At 33.6% G+C, this 21,511-nt stretch overlaps 1 protein-coding gene across 5 annotated transcripts in view; it reads right to left on the bottom strand.

Annotated features, from left to right (window-relative positions):
- The window catches only part of SDK1 (sidekick cell adhesion molecule 1), a 1,240,677-nt gene that overhangs the window by 591,955 nt on the left and 627,211 nt on the right, over positions 1-21,511 (bottom strand). Inside the window, exon 1 of one of the 5 annotated variants that reach the window (XM_074200556.1) lies at positions 15,617-16,207. The exons of the other annotated variants lie outside the window; for them this stretch is intronic. The gene's annotated coding sequence lies outside the window, so the exon portion shown is untranslated. Of the gene's footprint in view, positions 1-15,616; positions 16,208-21,511 lie in introns of those variants that run through there. 5 annotated transcript variants of the gene reach the window in all.

The following is a 21,511-nucleotide window of genomic DNA, read 5'->3' as shown; positions in this document are numbered from 1 at the left end:
TTAAAATCTGGCCTCAGACACTTGATAATTACCTAGTTGTGTGATCTTGTGCAAAGTCACTTAACCTCATTGCCTTGCCAAAAAAAAAAAAAGACAAAATAACAAAACTATAGCAGTCAGTGGAGGACCTTAACCCCCCTCTCTCTCAGAAGAAGATAAATCAAACCATAAAATAAACAAGAAAGAAACTGAGGGAAATAGAATTTTAGAAAAATTAGATATGATAGACATCTAAAGAAAATTGAATGCGGATAGAAAGGAATGTACATAAAAATGGACCATATATTTACATTAAATCCTCACAATCAAATGCAGAAAGGCACATCATGATGCAGTAAAAATTAAATGCATTAAAGAACCATGCAAATATTGATTAAAAATTAATCGGGAACTAAATAATCTAATCCTAAAGAATGAGAGAGTCAAACAATAAATCATAGAAATTATCCTGGAGTCAGGACGACCTGAGTTCAAATCTGTCCTCAGATACTTAATAATTGCCTAGTTATGTGACCTTGGGTTAAGTATTTAACCTATTGTCTTAAGTAAATAAAATTATAAAAAAGAAATTATCAATAATTTCATCAAATAAAATGACAATGGGGGCGCCTAGGTGGCATAGTGGATAGAGCACTGGCCCTGGAGTCAGGAGTACCTGAGTTCAAATCTGGCCTCAGACACTTAATAATTACCTAGCTGTGTGGCCTTGGGCAAGCCACTTAACCTAACCATCTGCCTTGCAAAATTCTAAAAAAAAAAAATTACAATGATGTCAAAATTTATGGGATACAGTCAAAGCAGCACTTAGGGGAAATTTTATATCCCTAAATGCTTATATGAATAGAGAAAAAAAATAGCTCAATGAATTGAGCATTCAACTTGAAAAGCTAGAAAAAAAGACAAATTAAAAATCCTCAATTAAAAACCAAATTAGAAATTCTAAAGATTAAAAAACTGAAAGTAAGGAAATTATTGAACTAAAAAATAAAAAAAGAGCTGGTTTTGTGAAAAAAAATAAACATAAACCTTTGGTAAATTTGATTTTTTAAAAAAAGAAAAAAAGGAAGCCAAATTACAAGAGTCAAAAATGAAAAGGGTTAATTCACCATCAATGAATAAGTAATTAACATAATAATTAAGAGCTATTTTGCCCAATTGTATCCCTAAAAATCTGACAATATAAGAGAAATAGATGAATATTTACCAAAAATATAAATTGCTCAGATTAGCAAAGAAGGAAATAAAATACTTAAGCCCATTTTAGAAAAAAAAGAACTCCCTAAGAAAAAATTTCCAGCACCAGATGGATTGACAAATGAGTTCTACCAAACATTTAAAGAACAATTAAGTGAAGAATATGGTGCTGATGCCTAAACCAAGAAGAATCAACATAAAGAAAGAAAATCATAGACCATTTTTCTCTAATGAATATTAATGTAAAATATTTGAATAATATATTAGCAAAGAGATTGCAGCAATTTGTCATGAAAATAATACACAATAACCAGATGGCATTTATACAAGGAATGCAGAGCTGGCTCAATATTAGGAAAACTATCAGCATAACTGACCATATCAATAAGTAATAAAGTTCATATGATTATCTCAATAGATACAAAAAATTTTTCACAAAATGTGGCACCCATTCCTATTAAAAAACAAACATTAGAGAGCATAGAAATAAGTAATTTTCCTTAAAACAATAAGTTAAAACTATTAGCAAGAATTATATGTGATGGGGATAAGCTAGAAGCTTTCTCAAGATGATCAGGGATGATACAAGACAGCTCATTATCACTACTAGTATCCAATATTATACTAGAAATGGTAGCTTTAGCAATAAGAGAAGAATAAAAATTGAAGGAAATAGAATTGGCAATGAGGAACCAAGATATGGTGGTAAACTTTAGAATTCTAGAAAATCAACTTAAAAACTGAAATAATTAGCAACTTTAGCAAAGCTGCAGAGAAAAAATAAACCACATAAATTATCAGCATTTCTATATATTACCAACAAAGCCCAGCAGCAAGAAGACCAGAAAGAAAAGTTTCATTTAAAATAACTGTAGATAATATAAAATAATTGGGAATCTACCTGCCAAGACAAACCCAGGAACAAAACCCTTTACACACAAATAAAGTCAGATATAAACAAATGGAAAAATATCAACTGCTCATGGGTGGACCAAGCTAATATAATAAAAATGGCAATCCTACTTAAATTAATTTGTTTATTCGGTGTCATATCAATCAAACTACTAAAAATTATTTTGTAGAGCTAAAAATAATAACAAAATTCATCTGAAAGAATAAAAAGTCAAGGGAATTAATGAAAAATGCAAAGGAAGGTGATCTAGCTATACCAGATCTAAAAATATATTATAAAGCAGCAATTATCAAAATTGATATGGGGAAGAAATAGAATGGCAGAACAGAGGAATAGGTTAAGTACCCAGGATACAGGTCATAAACCTAAAGACTTGATCTTCTGGGATAAGAGCTCACTATTTGAAAAAAAACTGCTGGAAACACTGGAAATTCGGAAGAAACTACATAGCATAGGCCAACATCTCACACTGCATAACAAGATAAGTTTCTAATGGATTCATGATTTAGAAATAAAAGGTTATACCATAAGCAAATTAGGAGAGGAAGGAATAGTTTACCTGTAAGATCTATGGAGAAGAGAATAATTTATGAACAAACAAGAGATAGAGAATATTATGAAATGCAAAAATAAATAATTTTTATTAAATTAAATTAAAAAGTTGTTGAATATACAAATTCAATGCAACTAAGATTATAAGGAAAGCAGAAAGCCAGGAAACAATTTTTCAGTCAGTGTGTCTGACAGAAGCTTCATATTTAAAAATATATAGAGAGAACAGTCAAATTTAGAAGAGCACAATTTGTTCTCAAATTAATAAATGATCAAAGGATATGAAAAGTTTTCAGATGAACTAGAGTCATAAAATGTTCTAAATCACTATTGATTAGAGAAATGCAAATTAAAGCAACTCTGAGGCACCATCTCCCCCCATCAGATTGATTACTATGTCAGAAAAGGAAAATTATAAATATTAGATAAGATGAAGGAAAAATTGAAACATTAATGCATTGATGATGGAATTGTGAATTGATCTAACCATTCTGGACAGCAATTTAGAAGTATGCTCAAAGGGCTCTAAAACTTTTCATACCCTTTGATTCAACAATGAGTTCTACATCCCAAAGAGAACATTTTAAAAAAAAAAGGATAAGTATGCACATTAACAAAATATTTATAGCAACTTTTTTGGTTGCACAAAAAATTGGAAATTGTGGTGATACCTATCAATTGGGCATTGACTGAATAAGTTGTGATATGAATGTAATGGAATACCATGTGCTATAATAAGAAAGGATAAGCAGACAGCTTTCAGAAAAATCTGGAAACACCTGCATGACCTGATGCTGAGTGAAGTAAGCAGAACCAGGAGAACATAGCTCACAGTAACAGCAACATTGTGTGATTAGCATCTATCTTAGACTTAGCACTTCTCAGAAATTCTATGATCCAAGACAATTCTAAAAGACTCATGATAGAAAATGCTATCTACATACAAAGAAAGAACTAGGGAGTCTGAGTTCTATTTTCATTTCTTTTTTGTTTTTTCTTTCATATAGTTTTTCCCTTTTGTTCTGATTCTGTTTTTTTTTACAACATGACTAATGTGGAAATATATTTAACATGATTGATTGTACATGTATAATTTATATCAGTCCGAGTGGAGGTAAGGAAGGAAAAAAATTTAGAACTCAAAATCTTATAAAAGTCAATGTTAAAAACGATCTTTAAATGTAATTGAAAAAATACTATTAAGTAGGAAAAAATAAAAGTTCATTGTCAGAAGTCATCTAAATAGAATTTAAAAGGCAAAACAACAAGTTACTCAAAAGACCAAACAAACAAGTCTAAGCTCCAAGATGAACCAAACATCTTTTCTCCACATCTTATTTTCTTAAAGATAAACCATCAGGAGGTTTTCTTAACTACTATAGATAAGGGGGTAGTGGTAGAGTACTTGACCCTATCTCAGTGTGATATCTTAAACCCAGGATTATATCTTCATTGCAGGATCAAGCAAAAGGAGAACTCTGATGAAAAAGAACATTTTTCTTCAAAAGCAAATAATAGCATAGGAATACAGAAAATTACTTGCAAAGTAAATTGCTTTTTTTAAATGCTCTCCATCTTTCAAGTTTGTCGCTGTATGAGTTCCTCTTTTGAAGGACATAATTATTACAAAGAGTTCTATTCATTTGTTAAGCTCTTTCTGATTATTAAGAGACAAAAGCTGTACCCAGCGGAGAAATGGGAGTACCTATAATGACCATGGCTTAATCACAGCATTCAAGCAGTATCTAACTAAACTAGAGTGATAACAGTTCTCCTAGATGTGTTCCTCTAGAATGAGTACTCCCCAAAGCATGAGGAGAGATTTTATGCTCAAGGGTAAAATGGAAAACTGCCAACAATTGAGATAAAAATAAATCTGGAAGCAAAGTCAATTTTCTTCTCAACAATTTTTCTTTAATTGCTGTTGTAGACATAGTATTTGTATGTAAACAGGAAACCTTTTTTGGGCTCCCTAGTTTGTTGTATAAACAACTCATTGAAATCCATTTGTAACATCACTCTCTGAGGCTTTGTACAAAGCCAGCAACCATGGAAAGAGTAATGGAGAAATGCTTAATAAATGTAAATGAATATTGAAAAACAAATTCAGTTGCTGGGTGTCAGTAATCTAACTTAAAATCCTAAGCCCCCAAACTGAAATTCCAGAAAAAAAAGTGCTTCTTCCTTTAATAACCACAAAATAAACAGAACTCCAGTGGAGAAGAACTCCTTCCTTCTGTTTCCTCTCTTACTATCCCTTCATTACCCTTGTAGTCTTGGCATAACTTATTTCCATGCTGGGAGTTATTCAAAAGCTGCTAATCCTGTTGAATCCATTAGCTGACAGTTGGGTGCAGAGATTGATATTTGAATTCTAGTCAAAAATTTGACCTAATTTTCAGGAATAGTTTCAGTTAGAGTGACTATGAAAAAATGTAATAGCGTGGATGGAGTGCTGGTCTTGGAATCAAATGTCTTAGCTTCTACTAGTTATGTAATACTAGACGAATCATTTGCCCTCTTAGATTTTTCATTTGTAAATAGGTAAAAATAACCATTATCTTTCATATTTTTGCGTAAATATAATGTGATAATATACATAGTCCCATTTCTTTTAACCTTTGGATGTGAACTTGGTAGGACTACTGCTTTGTAGGAGCTAAATTAAATTTTGATCCTAATTTCCCCCCCTCCCAAAAACAAAACCCTGATATGTAACGGTGGAGGCAGGGGGAATTAAAACCCTGAGCTTTTAGGAAAAATGTTTCTACATATGTTCTAGTTATATCTTTGAAGTGTTAAATGAAACTCGACAGGTCCCTAAAAATAGGAGCAAAGTGAAATCTCAAGAGGATGGAAGAGGGGAAAAAAATCCACACACCTCTAAGGATTATAGAATGCTGGGGGAAAAAATGAGATAGTTCTGGTTTGGAAGAGTAGAGCCAGCCTATATCAATCAATCAATTAATAAACATTTATTACATGCCTACTCTGTGCTAGACACTGTGCTAGATATAGAAAAAGAAGCAAAAGACAGTCTCAGCTCTCAAAGAGTTTAAAATCTAATGGGGGAGATAAAATGTAAGTAATCATGCACAAAGCAAGCTATATAGGATAAATAGGAAATAGTTCACAGAGAGAAGACAATGGACATAAGAAGGGTTGAGGAAGGCTTCCTGGAGAAGGTTGTATTTAGTTGGCACTTAAAGGAAGTCAGGAATGTCAGTAGTCAGTTGCTTTATATAAAATACCTTGAATGGTTAGAGGACTATAGTTTTGTGCAATTTTCCTGTGTGTGTAGAATGGCAGTGTGGTTCTTTAGTTTGTTTATATCATATTTGTCTTAAAGTCATGGTTACATTTCTCAAAAGGTTTTCTGAGCTCATCGTAAGCAGATACATTCACAAATAAATATGAATACAACCTACATATGTGGTTTGAGTTGATCTGAAACAAAACAAAACAAAACAAAACAGTATGTTCCTAGCCATAAGACAGCATGTTACTAATGCAGGTAGGAAATTCTTCTTCAATTCTACACAACTTATTTGGTAAAAAAGTTTATGATATCATAACTATTCTTAGTTATCCTGCCTCTATGTGCTACCAGTTTTTTTATCTTTCCTTTGTGTTACTTGTCATTTTATAGCTGTTCTTATGCCTTTATTAGGAAAACAAAAGCTGATTGTTTTTATTCAGTACTTTCCTTTACAATGTCAGTCATGTTTTTTCATTCAGTAATTTATTTAAATATATGAAATGTTAAGAGCAATGGGACTTATGTACCTAAAGTTTCAATTATGTTGGAACTAACTTAGTGATTCTTCTTTCTGAGGAATAATGTGAGATATGTGAGATGTTTCTGGAGTGCTGGTGCTTAATAAAAAAGCCAATGATGAAGGATGGAATATGAAATTAGAAAAAATATAATATGAATTTTTCTGATGACATTAACTTGTTGTGTGGTCATGAATAAGTGATAAAACTAGGTCAGTTTTATGTAATATTTTTGTAATAGTTTTGCTAATAGCTACATCACAGTGCTGTTTTGAGATTCAAATGAATATGCCAAATGCTTTTCAAATTTTAAAGTATAATTTAAGTATCAATAATTATTATCAGCCTCAATATTATCATTGTCACTGTTACTTTACTGAATATAATTCTTTTAGTAAAATTCACAAAGAATATTTTTAAAGGGCAAAAAAGGCTTTGACATTTTCATATTTTTAGACTTTAGTGTTCATGTTTAGTTTATCAAATGACAAAAATTTGAAAAGCATGATACTATGTACTTAGGAGAAACATAAAAGAAATAATACTATAGATATTAATTGAATCAAGGAATTTAAGATGAATTTTTTTAGAAAAAAGACTTTAAAAAAACATGCTATGTAAACAGACATATAAAAGCTATGATGTGCAGAACCCAACTTGTTGTAGATAGGGAAACAGATCAATCCTGTTGAAATGGAGAAAAGCGTTAAGAGTCATACAAAACTACCAATGGAAAAAGAACTATTAGCAGAGTACCACCATATCTCTAAAATAATAAAAATTTCACCAGAATATACAACATTAAATTAATGAAGGAAATATATTTACAGATGGATATAAATTTAGATAGGTGTTATAAATAAATTGATGAAGCCCGTTTGAAAGTTCAATTGAAATTTTGAAAAACAAAGTTGAGTTTTTGTAATCCAGACTCAGAACTAGGTGGCACTGACAACATAGTCATGGGAGAGGCCCTCTGCTCTACCTGAGATTTAATGAGCTGAGCTAGAAAGAGAAACAGTAGTTGAACAGAAGATGGATTAAGAAAGAGTTAGAGAACTGAGCTTTGACAAGGAGAGGTGAGATCATGGTGACTTATCAGATCTGTGCAGGAATCTTGGAAGAGAGAAGCTATTATGAAGCTATTGTTTATAATCCCAGTTTTTGGTTGTTTGGTCTTTATTCTTGAAGAAGACCATGACTTCTGGCTTGGTGATGCCATGACATGCTGAATTGAATTTGAGTGGTGGTGGTGGGGGGGGAACTGTGCTAAGTCCCCAGCCTCCCTTTCTCCTCTAGAATGATCTGGGTCCAGTGGCCAGATATAGATCAGAATGACTGGAGATGGCCCTGGATGCACAGCAAACAGGGTTAAATGACTTGCCTAGGTTCACATAGCTAGTAAGTGTCAAGTGCCTGAGGCTGGATTCAAACTCAAATCCTTCTGGCTCCAGGGCTGGTAATCTATCCACTGTGCCAACTATTTACAATCACCTCTTCAATTAATGAATAAAAATGTATGAAGTATCTTCCATATATCAGACAGGCACTGTGTTAGTGCTTAGAATGTAAACAGAGACAAAAGACAGTCTCTCCAGGAGCTCATAATCTAATCAGGGAAACCACAAATAAATAAGCTACATATAGTATAAATAGGAAACAACTACACTAGAATTCAAAGGGGCTGGTAAATGCTTTCTGTAGAAGATGGGATTTTAATTGGAAGTTAAAGGAAGCTAAGGAAACTGGTGGATAGAAATGAGAATGGAGAGGATTCCAGGCAAGAGAAACAACCAGAAAAAAATGCCAGGAGCTGAGAGATGGAAGAGGAAAAAATAAAACAGAAAAACAATTGACTACTTTTATTTTTAATAAGGAGAGAAGAAAAGTCAAATTTCTAATATGAAATGAAATGAAATAATAATTCGCAACATATGAAGAGGAAAAAGTAGGAAAATATTTGCAACAATTTGCTTGATTCTGTTCAAATTATATATATTGACAAAAGTAATAAATGAAACAGATGAATATCTTAAAAGATTATAATAAAAGATTACAGAGCAGGAAACAGAGAACTTAACATAATATTAAAAATGGATTGCTGGATTTGTAAAACCATAAATAGGACATTTGTTTGGAATGGGCAGTGTATAATAAGTAATAATTTGAAAAGGCCAGCTAAAGCCAGATTATGAAGACCTTTAAGTATTATATTTGGATTGTATTTAGAGGCAATAAAGAGTCAGGGAAGATTTATGAGCAAGTAACTGAAGTAACTGAAATAGTTAGACCAATGCCTTAGGAAGACAACTCTAGCTGTTGTGTGGAGAACAGAATGGAGAGTTGAGAGATTGGAAGCAAGGAAATCAATTAAGAAGTTGACTGCAATGTTACAGGTGAGAAAGGTAATGAAGTCCTGAACTGAATACAATACAAATACATATGGACCTAGATACTGAAAAACTAAAAATATAAATATTTATTATTATTGATTTATAGGGTAAGTCTTCATATATTAATAAGAGGCATGATGTACACTATTAAAAACTGGTTGTAAGATTTTGGGATAAATTAGAGGTGGGTAATTGCAAATATTCTTTTTTTTTTAGTTTTTTGCAAGGCAGTGGGGTTAAGTGACTTGCCCAAGGTCACACAGTTAGGTAATTAATAAGTGTCTGAGGCCAGATCTGAACTCAGGACACCTCCTGACTCAAGGGCTGGTGCTCTATTCACTACACTACCTACCTAGCTGCCCTTCATTATTTATTTTTAATAGAAGAAGTTTAAGTAAAAAAACACAGATTAAGATTTTCACAAACAAATGAGCTCATTCTATTTATTAATTATTTAGCCCAGTTCCCAAAGAGAGAAATAAATCTGAAATAAAGTACCTTTTTGGACTCAGAAGTATCATATATTGTCTACTTAAACAGGAGGCCAAAACAGGTAAGGCACATTTATGTTGTTTATATGCCAACCAGTCAGCGAGACCAGATGGTGCAGAGATCAGAGACAGCAGCTGGAAAGCAGGAATCTGACAAAGTTTATTTTAGCATTTAGATACAAACTTACCCTGACAGTTCCGTTTTCAGAAAGTAAGCACAATGCTGGTTGTGGAAAAAAGTGTTAGAGAGAGTTTGGAGACACAGAATATGACCAACAAGGAATAGCATTAAAGCAAAGCTAGGTAGTCAGATATTAGCTTCAGACTAATTTGGAGATTACTGACTTTAAAATGTTAGATATGCTTTGCTTATTTATGGATATATTTGCTTATTATTCAATACAGGAACATCAGATTTTAATTATGTCTTTCTTTCCCATGAAGCTTTATAGTTCAAGTACATTATCTTCTCTATACTTAAAAACAAATTGTAAGTCGTGATTAACCCTTTTACCAAAGTATTCATCATGGGAGTCTTTTAAGTAGTAACCTTCCCCAGAACAATGTTTCCTTTTACAAAAATTCATATGAAATATAACATTACATAAATTATGGTCTATTTTTATATGTGACATATCTAACTTTTAAGGCCACTTCAGGGGTAACACTGATTTGCATGGTTGAACTGATGCCTTCCTTAAACTTACAGAAAGATAATATTTCAATGTAAGAATTGTTCAGTATGGAAAAGCAATTTCTGAATTGCCCATTGGTAGTGCTCTATTTGAGCTTAACACACAGTAGTGTCAAGAGTTTCTCTAACACTTATTTGAGATAGCCTTCTTTAAGGGCTGCCTTATCCCCATGGCCTCCAGAGGGTACTTACCCTTTAGGCAGCTTAAAATTATAACTTAGCCCACAGTTTCAGTTTTATTATCAGCTCTTGCTGTGTTGAATGGAATATTGCCTAAATATTTCACATAACATAAAATCCTTGAGTCCCTAGCCCTAGAAAGAGATCTCCTTTCCTCCTTTTCTCCTTCTCTCTTTCCCTCTCTCTCTCAATACACACATATATATATAAAATATAGATATATATGCATTGTATATACATGCATTATATAATGCATATATACAATCCACATATATACCCAAAAATATATATCCATATACATATACAAACTTATATGTATGTATATGTATCTGCCATGATAAGACTTAAATACTTTCATAATCATATAGTTTATTGATCACAGGGAAAGTTAAAGGAAAAAATTCAAGCACTCTTATATGGAGCTTTCTATCTTCAGCCAGGTGACATCAAAAGGAGCCCCAAAGTCCATGAATAAAACAATAAGAGAAGGATTTGGGTACAGAATCTCATTTCAGAATCAGAAACAGGGGAATACAGGGGGAAAGAATGTTAAGAGAAACCAGTCAATTTATAGTTCACCAGCTTGACAAAAATCACATTAACTGTAAGTCTTGAATTCAGAATCTTCCCCCTTAATGCCTACCTCCAACTCTGCTCCTGTATTTGTACTCCTTCTGCAGTCCTGATTTCTAGATACTCTTGATTATGCTAATCTATCTCACAGAAACCCAAAAGACTGAAACCAAGGACAGAACTTGCTGGAGTTCCCATTTTTCCACATGGGAATAAGGAAATTGAAGTATTAAATGCAAAAGAGGAAGAAAAAAGATCCAGACTGGATGTCAGTACATAGGTGCTGTGCATTTCTAGAATAACATAATGCTTCTAGCCAATTTCAGGGAAAGAGCTCATCTAATTTAACAATTGACATGTACAAAGAAGTAACATGATCTTTTTAGAAGGGCACAAATGGGAAATGAGATTTTTTTTCTGGTATTAAATCAATGAATTATGCTGGCAATACTAGAGTTTTCAAGAAATAGAAGGTTGGGACTAAATCCAATTTTGAAGAACCAAAAAACTACAAAGAAAATAAAATGATATGATCAGGCACATCTGTAATATTTTACCACAATAGCACTTTAGTTTTCCACCCAGAAACAGTCATTATCCAGTGTTTTACATTTCTAAGCAGGATTATAAACATTAAATACAGTAGATCATCACTTATTATCTACTAATGTAGTTTTTTTTAGAAATTGCTCTGTTCTATTTCATAACAAAAATTTAATATTAATAGTGTAGTACTTAAGAAAATTTCATAACATAAATAATTACCAATACATCTCTTACAAAATATACTATGTGGTACCATGTTAAGTAATTTTGACTTCATTACATTTATTTAAATAAATGAACATAGTACATTTGATTATGGGTTAGCCTTGCTATCTTGTACATTGGTTAAAATATTCAGGTTAAATGATCTGAAATTATCTACTTTGTTATTAGTCAGATTTAATTATAACACTTTACATATAAAATCTATATATAAAGTCCTCATGGTCAATTACCAACATTAATCCATCCTCATGGTATCACATGGTAAGAAAACTAAGAAACACTATTAATTTTTAATGTAAGGAAACTGAGACAAAAATTTGGAAACAATCACTGGAATAATTAATAGGTCAAAGATACTAAACTCACTTTTTAATCATTAGGTATGGTTTCTCATATTCTTTATTGATATATGTCCATAGATATGGAAACCATATATGTGTATATACAGACTCAGTCTAGATATTTGTAAATAGTGTGTATGTGTGTGCATGTAGGAGAGTGGGAAGGGATGTTTCTATCTGTATGTATTTCACAAAATCCTACATAATGCCTAAGCAGGATGGAAATATTCATAGATTCTCAAAGGTCATGCCAATGGAATACAACTTCTGGAAAGTTCTACTATACTGCAAAGACTTAAAATACATTCCTAGCTACAGAGGAGGTATCTAATGTTAAAGGCCCAACCTAGATAAAAAATTCATCACTATTTTGGCTACTAAGTGATCAATTTTTTGGACATGGCAAATAGATACAAAATAGATAAAGATTTTGGTAGGAAAGACACTACCAGATAGAGAAGTTGTGGTAGACTTGAGTCATTTTTCAGTCTTTTTGGCAAAGATACTGGAGTGATTTGCTATTTCCTTTAACAGTCCATTAACCGAAACTGAGACAGATAGTGTGCCCAAGGTCACACTAATGACTAATTGCTAAATGCCTGAGGCCAGATTTGAACATAGGAAAATAAGTGTTTCTGACTCCAAGCACAGAGTTCTAGTCACTGTATAAAACTTGATATAGAAGGTAGAAATGGAATTGAGTCTTGAAAGAAACTAGAGGTTCTAATAGACCAGAGTGAAGAAGGAATGTGAAAGAGCCAGGAGAGCAAAAATGCAGAGAATAGAGATGGAGTATTATGAAGGAGAAATAGTAAGAAGACCATGTAATAATATAATAAGAAGATTACAGCAGGACCAGAGTTCATGAGTTTTTACAATGGATGAGAGTAAAGATATAGATTAGAGTCAAATTGAGGAAGGTTTTAAATATCAAACTTTCAAGATTATATTTGATCATGGAGAAGACATGGAGTGACTGGAGTTTATTGAGTAGGAGAGTAGCCTGTGTTTGAGGAAAATCATCAGAGGCTATGAAGAGGATGGACTGGAACATGGAGAGATTTGAAGCAAGGTGACCCTTTATTACACTAAAACAACATCCAAGTGAAATGGGAGGGAGGTCTAAAGTACTGGAATAATTAACTACTTCAGTGGAGAGCATGATATAGATATGAGAAATGCTGTATAGATACAAATAGCAAGATTTGACAACTGATTGAATATGCAAGCTGGGGGGGGGTGGGAGTTCTGGATGACATTGACTTTATAAAAGTGGAATACTGAATTGGTAATGGTACACTTTTGTTTGTTTTAGGTTTTTTTTGGCAAGGTAATGGGGTTAAGTGACTTGCCAAAGGTCACACAGCTAGGTAATTAAGTGTCTGAGGTTGAATTTGAACTCAGGTCCTCCTGACACCAGGGTAGGTGCTTTCTAACCACTGCACCATCTAGCTACTGTAATAATGGTGTTCTTAACTGAAATCAGGAAATTTACAGGAAAGGGAATACTCTCTCTTTTTTTAAACTGAACATGAGATGCCACATAGGACATTCAGTTTAAAATACCTAGTAGGCAGGTGATAATGGGGAACCTGAACTCAGAGGAAATATAAGAGTAGAATATTTTGATTTGAAGGTCATCTGCATATAGATGATAATTTAGCTCATGGGAGCTAATGAGAATACCACATAAGAAAACACAGAGAGAGAAGGAAAAAAAGGTTCAGGAGAAGGCATTAAGGAGAAGCCATAGCTAGTGGAATGATATGGATGATATAAAGGGAGATTAAGTAATTTCAGAGATGGAGGAGAAACAAGATAGAAAATTATAATAAAAACCCAGAGAAAAGAGTACATAGAAGGAAAGGGTAGTCAGTAGTATGAAATGCTTCAGAGGTCAAGAAAGATGAACACTGATGAGTTAACATAACATTAAATAAACTGAATCAAATAAAAAGTGATATCCTATAGAATCAAAGGCAATCAGTTTATGAGGAAAAGATGCTGCTAAACAGAATAGTTCATGGCTTTTCCTTTAAGAGATGAAACCTTTCCTTCACCTCTAAGAATTCATATTTTCCTTCAAAATTCATATGGCATGCCAGCTGAAGATGAATCACCTATAAAAATAATTTTGAATTACCTTTTATATAGTTTGTGTTTGTTTATATGATTCTAAAAATAAAGGTAATTCGGGACAAATAAATTATTTTTGACTCTATATCCCTAGTCCCTACTGTAGTGTCTCAAACATAAAGGAATTTATGGATGCGTATTGCTTGTTTGTTAAATGATTATGCATCCAAAGTTAAAAAAAAAAAGAATTGCTTCATGGAATACTTGGTCATTTTTACCTTGTACTCACAGGGAGTGAATTTGGTTAAATTAAATGTCCTTTGCTTTAGTTAATGTATCTTCTGTTAGATCTACTAACAGGAACCCAGGAAGTGGAAAAGTAATGTGTGTATGTATGTCTGTGTGTCTGTGTGAAATTGTGGGCTCTTATTTTGAATGGCATAAAGTGTGTGGAAAATAAGATATGATTTTGGGGGTCCATGTGTGCTATATTAAAAAGTAAAATGTACTATCAAAAGAGGACCTGGGTTCAAATCTATGCCCCCCCTTCCAATATTTAATGCTTGTGTGACTATGGACAAATCATTTTATTTCTTTGAACCTCAGTTTCACTATTTTTAAACTGAGGGATTTATTCTAGATTTTAGATGAATTTACATCTATGTTACTTAGAATGTTAAATATAAAGACTGTGGGTAATCAAACCATCAATTTGTTAGAGCAAAGATCAAAATCATCAAAAAATTACAAGAATGATAATTAGAATTACCAGGAGAATAAGATTTAATTAAAAGAGTTCCAATTTAATCTTTTTCAAAGAAGTTAATGAAATAAAAAATGGGAAAGGAATAAGGGAAAGACATCAACATGGATTATCATCATCTTCTACTTTAAATTAATGTAATCAATAGAATAATGAGACCAAGAGTCAAGAAGGTCAAACACACTAACCTTGACAAAAGAGAGATATCTGATAGTAGCCTGGGACAACAGTAGTTAGAAATCTAGAACACCAATGGTTAGAAATCTAAATCCATTTCCAAAAGCTTAAGAAATTTGATGATGGGAGATTACTGGGTAGCTTAACCTCCCAAGTGAGATGTACTCGATAAGTGAAAGACTTTACATAGATATTGGCATGAGATACAACCAACCCATATTTTCAAATCATGCTTAAATATGAAATTGAAAGACTGATATACATACAAATTGAAATGGACATATCATCATAGTTCTAATAATTTTTTTTCCAGATCTAAAGGTAGTAGAACTACATCATTTGGATCTGAATATCTCATTCACAATTGTACTACATGAAGTAGAAAAAATGACATTAAGAATGATGAAGACTTGGGGCAGCTAGGTGGTGCAGTGGATAGAGCCCTGGAGTCAGGAGTACCGGGGTTCAAATCCGGCCTCAGACACTTAATAATTACCTAGCTGTGTGGCCTTGGGCAAGCCACTTAACCCCATTGCCTTGTAAAAAACCTAAAAAAAAAATGATAAAGATGATGAAGACCACTTCCACTCAAGATGGCAGAGAGAAGCCAGGCCTTGTGTTAAGGTCTCTTGTTCTTCCCTCATAAACAATATGAAACAAACCTCTTAATGGAAGTTCTATTGAGAAAACCCAGGCAGAGAAGCAAGAAAAGAACATTTACCTCAAGGTCTGTCTATGGAGATCCAGGGGGTGGTGCGTGCAGCGTGCCCACAGCCAATGGGGAAGGGGCGAGAGTCAGACTAAGCTGAGATCAGCCCCAGGGGCTTTCACTGCAGGAAGTGAAGTGCTTGGCTCTGAGGAACAACCAGCGAGTGGAGGCATGGCCGTGGGACTGACAGTCCGGGACTTACAGGAAGGGCAGGTTCCAGCCTCCAGCACCCCCTACTGACCGGGAGGAGATGTTACATCCAGTGAGAAAAGCCTCCAACAGCCCCTACTGGCCACTCAGGGAGCAAAGCCTCCAGCACCCCCTATTGGCCAGCTGGCGATATTACACTCTGGGAGTAAAGCCTCTAGGGATCTCAATGCCAGACCACTGTGAACAGCCCCTCCCCCAACACAAGATCTTAGGAAAATGAAGAAAGGCCAGGAAAAAAGGGGGGACTATAGAAAAATTCTTAGAAGACCCTGCCCTAATTCAGAGAGACGTAGAACCCCTGAGGAAAATATAATTTGATCTCCAGCGCAGAAAGATATACTTGAAAAAATCAGGAAGGAGTTTAAAAATCAATAGGAAAATTTGGGAAAAGAAACCTAAGAGAAGATTAAAGACCTTCAACAAGAAAACAAATCCTTGGAAAATACAATTGAACAAATGAAAAAAGAAAAAAATTCTCTCACTGCAAATGATCAAAGGGAAAACTCTTACAAAAATAGAATTGACAAATTGGAAAAGGAGTTCCAAAAAATAAATGAAGAAAATTCTTCCCTTAAAAAAAAGAATTAAGTCTATGAAAACCAATGACTTCATAAGACAATGAGAATTTGTTAAACAAAACCAAAAAATTTAAAAAAATAGAAGAAAATGTTAAATACCTTGTCAGCAAAACTACTGACCTTGAGAATAGATTGAGGAAAGATAACCTAAAAATCAGTAGTCTTCCTGAAAATACTAAAGAGTAAAAAAGCCTGGACTCAATATTACAAGATTTAGTGATGGGAAAAGTGCCCTAAAATCATAGAACCAGAAGGCAAGATAGTTATTGAAATACATCCAGCGCCTCCAGAAAGGGATCCCAAAATGAAAACATCAAAGGAATATTGTTGTCAAATTCTAGAACTATGACATAAAAGAGAAAATCCTGCAAGAAACCAGAAAGAAATTTAAATACCAAGGAGCCACAGTAAGGATTACACAGACTCTGGCAGCAACAACATTAAGGGGTCGAAGGGCCTGGAATACAATATTCCAGAAATCAATGGAGCACAGAATGCAGCCAAGAATCCATTATCTGGCAAAACTGAGCCTTCTCTTCCAGGGTAAAAGATGGACATTTAATTAACGTCCACCTTTTCCTGATAAAAAGACCAGAGGTTAATAGAAAATTTGGACTTCAAACAGGAAACTCAAGAGACACATGAAAAGGTAATTTTTTTAAAAAAGGGGGGGAGGAAAAAACTTATCAAATAAGATGAAATGGGCTATATCCCTACCTAGAAGAAAGACTTTAACAACTTTCAAGAATTGTAACTCTATTAGAGGGAATTTAATTGGCCAGAAAAGATGGATACACATGACTTATTTGAGAAATTGTTATCCAATAAGATGAAGGTGGATATATCTTTACCTGAAAGACTCTAATAACTCTCAATAATTGTAATTCTAGTAGAGAGAATAGCCAGAAGTGATGGACACTCATGACCTTTCTGTGACTCAGATAGAATGATTTAAAAACAATACCTCTGTTAAAAGGAGGACAGTAAAGAGATGGGAGGATGGAGGAGACTGAATGGGATGAAGCTCATTACATTAAGAAGTACAAAGCACCTGTTGTAATAAAGGGGAAGAAGGAAGGAGGTGAGAACCACCTGAATCTTACTCTCATCAGATTGGCTTAAAGTTAACACACACGTACTCAGTTAAGAAACTTATCTTACCTTTAAAGTGTTAAAAGGGGAAAAGGGGAGGGGGGGGAAAGGGGGAATCATAGAAGGAAGGGAAGGAAGAAGGCACAAAGGGAAAGGGGGAAAAGGGGGAGGGGGTTGGATACAGTAGGGCAAACACACTGAAGGTGGTGGTATTCAGAAACAAAACACTGGGTAACATGGATAATGGGGGAAAAATACAAACAGAGGGAAGATAATATGGAAGGCAATAAAGAGTTGGTAATTACAGTAATTATAACTTTGAATGTGAATGGGATGAACTCTCCGTTAAAATGTAAGCGAATAGCAGAGTGGATTGAAAACCAGAACCCTACAATATGTTGGTTACAAGAAACTCATGGGAAGCAGAGAGATACATATAGAGTAAAGGTAAAAGGTTAGAGCAAAATACATTTTGCTTCAGCTGAAGTGAAAAAAAAGCAGGGGTAGCAATCCTTGTCCCTTATCTCAGACAAAGCTGCCACAAAATAGATATTATTAAAAGAGATAAGGAAGGAAACTATATCCTCCTAAAAGGTACCATAGACAATAAAGTAATTTCAATACTAAATATGTATGCACCCAATGATATAGCATCCAAATTCTTAGAGAAGAAGTTGAAGGAAATACAGGAAGACAAAGACAGCAAAACTCTACTAGTGGGAGACCTCAACCTCCCACTCTCAGATTTAGATGAATCTAACTATAAAATAAACAAGAAGGAAATTAAGGAGGTAGATTGTTAGAAAAACCTAGACATGATAGACTTATGGAAGAAACTGAATAGGGATAGAAAGGAATATACTTTCTTTTCTGCAGTACATGGCACTTACACAAAAACTGACCATGTACCAGGACAAAGAAACCTAATAATCAATTGCAGAAAGGTGGAAATAGTGAATACATCTTTCTCAGATATAATGTAAGAAAAATTATAGACAATATTGGACCAGGGAGATATAGAACCAAAACTAACTGGAAACTGAATTACCTCATTTTAAAGAATGATTGGATCAAACAAAAAATTATAGAAAGAATTAATCATTTTATCCTAGATAATGACAGTAATGAAACAACATACTAAAACCTATGGGAAACACTCAAGGCAGCTGTTAGGTGATACATCATTAAATGCTCATATGAAGAAATTAGAGAAAGAGGAAATCAATAAACTAAATATGCAACTAATAAAATTAGAGAAAGAACAAATTAAAAACCCTCAGTTAAAAACCAAATTAAAAATTATAAAAATTAAAGGAGAAATTGATAATAAAGGAGAAAACTACTAAACTAATAAATAAAACCAAGAGTTGGTCTTATGAAAAAGCCAATAAAATTGATAAACCTCTGATCAATTTGATTTAAAAAAAGAAAGAAGAAAACCAAATTGCTAGCATCATAGGAAAAAGGTGAACTCACCACCAATGAGGAAGAAATTAAACTAATCATTCAGAATTATTTTGCCTGACTCTATACCAATAAATTTAATAATCTCAATGAAGTAGATGAATATTTACAAAAATATAAGTTGCCTAGGTTAAATGAATAGGAAATTAAATACCTAAATAACCCTACCTCAGAAACAGAAACTAAACAAGCCATTATTGAACTCCCTAAGAAAAAAATCTCCAGAGCCAGATGGATTCACAAGTGAATTCTATCAAACAATTAAGGAACAATTGGTTCCAATTCTATATAAACTCTTTGGAAAAATAGGTGAAGATGGAAATCTCCCTAACTCTCTCCCTGACATGAACTCATCAACCCTTTCTAGGGAGTAATTTGGAATTAAGCCCAAAAGGCAACAAAAATGTTCATACCCTGAAGAGATTATGAAAAAGTGTTAAAACATCACCTGTACAAAAATGTTCATAGCAGCTTTGTTTGTGGTGGCAAAGAAATGGAAGCCAAGGGAATGTCCACCAATTGGGGAATGGCTTAACAACTATGGTAGATGTATGTCATGTTCTATTAGAAACCAGGAGGGATGGGAATTCAGAGAAGCCTGGAAGGATTTGCATGAATTGATGCTGAGCAAGATGAGCAGAACCAGAAGAACACTGTACATCCTAGTAGTAACATGGGGATGATGATCAACCTCAATGGACTTACTCATACCAACAGGGCAACAATAAGGCACAATTTGGGGATATCTGTGATGAAGAATGCCATACATATCCTGAGAAAGAATTGTAGAGTTTGAACAAATACCAAAGACTGTTATCTTTAATTTTAAAAAAGTTATCTTATTATGTAATTCTGCTACATCTCATACTTTATTTTTCTTCCTTAAGGATATGATTTCTCTCTCAGCCCATTCAACTTAGATCAATGCATACTATGGGAATGATGTAAAGACTAACAAACTGCCTTCTGTGGGGGGTGAGGGAGGGAAGCAAGATTGTGGGAAAATTGTAAAACTCAAAATAAATAAAACCTTTCTAACATTAAAAAAAAGAAAATAAAAAAAATTAATGATGAAGACAGGAACAGCAGTTAGATTAGACAGAAGGAATCCATACTAGATGCAAGAGAATTTTGAAAACATGGAGGGATCAATTTTCAAGAAATATGAAATATTTAGATGTAATTACAAAAAATAAAATCTGGGAGAATAATTGATTATTAAATGAATATGCTGTGGGAAATTGAGTAACATCTTGTTGAATAATAGATTTAACTATATCACATTAAATTTTACTGAACTGGACTAGAGAAGACAAAAAAAATTTAAAAAGACATGTGAAAGAATAATCTACATGTCTTAATTAGTTTCTTCTTCATATGAATTCTTATAGAACTTGTGAGGACTAAGATTCGATGTCATAAACAACAATATCACCATCACCATTATCATCATCATCATCACCATCATCATCATAATTTTTATCTTAAGAATATAGATATAGACAAGCTATTGGGATAAAAACTCTCTCTTCAATAAAAACTTTTGGGGAAATTGGAAGTTAGTATGGAAGAAACTTAGATTAGAACAATACCTCACACCCTATACCAAGATAAGGTTCAAATGGATACGGGATTTAGACATAAAAAAATATTATAAGCAAACTAGAAGATCAAGGAGTAGTTTACCTCTCAGATCTATGGAAAAGGAAACAGTTTATGACCAAGGAAGAGATAGAGAACATCATTAAAAACAAACTAGATAATTCTGACATTAAATTAAAAAGCTTTTGCACAGACAAAAATCACTGTAACCAAGATCAAAAGAAATGTAGTAAATCGGGCAACAATTTTTGCAACTAGTATTTCCAACATAGGAGTCATTCCTAAAATATACAGAGAACTGAGCCAAATTTTCAAAAAAGTAAGCTATTCCCTAATTGACAAATGGTCAAAGGATATGCAAAGGCAATTTATAGATGAGGAAATCAAAGCAATCCACAGTCACATGAAAAATTTCTCTAAATCATTACTTATTTGAGAAATGCAAATTAAAGCATCTCTGAGGTAGCACCTCACACCTATAAGACTGGCCAATATGACCAGAAAGGATCAATGTTGGAAGGGATGTGGGAAATCTGGGATACTATTACATTGTTGGTGGAGTTGTGAACTCATCCAACCTTTCTGGAGAGCAATTTGGGATTATGCCCAAAGGGCAACAAAAATGTGCATACCCTTTGATCCAGCAATACCACTACTGGGTCTATACCCTGAAGAGATGATGAAAAAGGGTAAAAATATCACTTGCACAAAAATATTTATAGCAGCCCTGTTTGTGATGGCGAAAAACTGGAAATTAAATGAATGTCCCTTAATTGGGGAATGGCTTAACAAACTGTGGTATATGTATGTCTTGGAACACTATTGTTCTATTAGAAACCAGGAGGGATGGGAATTCATGGAAGCCTGGAAAGATTTGCATGAACTGGTGCTGAGTGAGATGAGCAGAACCCTAACAGCAACACAGGGATGATGATCAACCTTGAAGGACTTGCTCATTCTA

The sequence above is a fragment of the Macrotis lagotis genome, chromosome X, assembly GCF_037893015.1.
Source record: "Macrotis lagotis isolate mMagLag1 chromosome X, bilby.v1.9.chrom.fasta, whole genome shotgun sequence".
NCBI lineage: Eukaryota > Metazoa > Chordata > Mammalia > Peramelemorphia > Peramelidae > Macrotis > Macrotis lagotis.
Note: the sequence above shows the minus strand (reverse complement) of the source record. Positions and strands in the feature narration are given on the sequence as shown.